Raw genomic sequence first — 299 nt, forward strand, 5'->3', positions numbered from 1 at the left:
TAAATTACTTTTTGATAAATCTAATTTGATTTGGAGTCTTTAATTCTATTCTTTATAAAATTACGAAAAAGTTAATAAATTTATTAACATCATTAATTACATAAAACTTTAACATGAATAGTATAACAAGTATAGATTTTTGACATTTTAATGAATAAATGATGTCATGTGACACTATTTATCTTATTGTAGATCCGCCCTTGCATATAGCCTTAGCAATCAGACTTGCCCTAAAATACGCCTAAACAGGGGCGGAGCGTCCCTTTGTAACATGGCCTTCAAAATTTTTAAAATTTTAT

This window comes from Theobroma umbraticum, unplaced genomic scaffold (genome assembly GCF_002168275.2).
Source record: "Theobroma umbraticum cultivar Fairchild unplaced genomic scaffold, ASM216827v3 scaffold_44.0, whole genome shotgun sequence".
NCBI classification, from domain to species: Eukaryota; Viridiplantae; Streptophyta; class Magnoliopsida; order Malvales; family Malvaceae; genus Theobroma; species Theobroma umbraticum.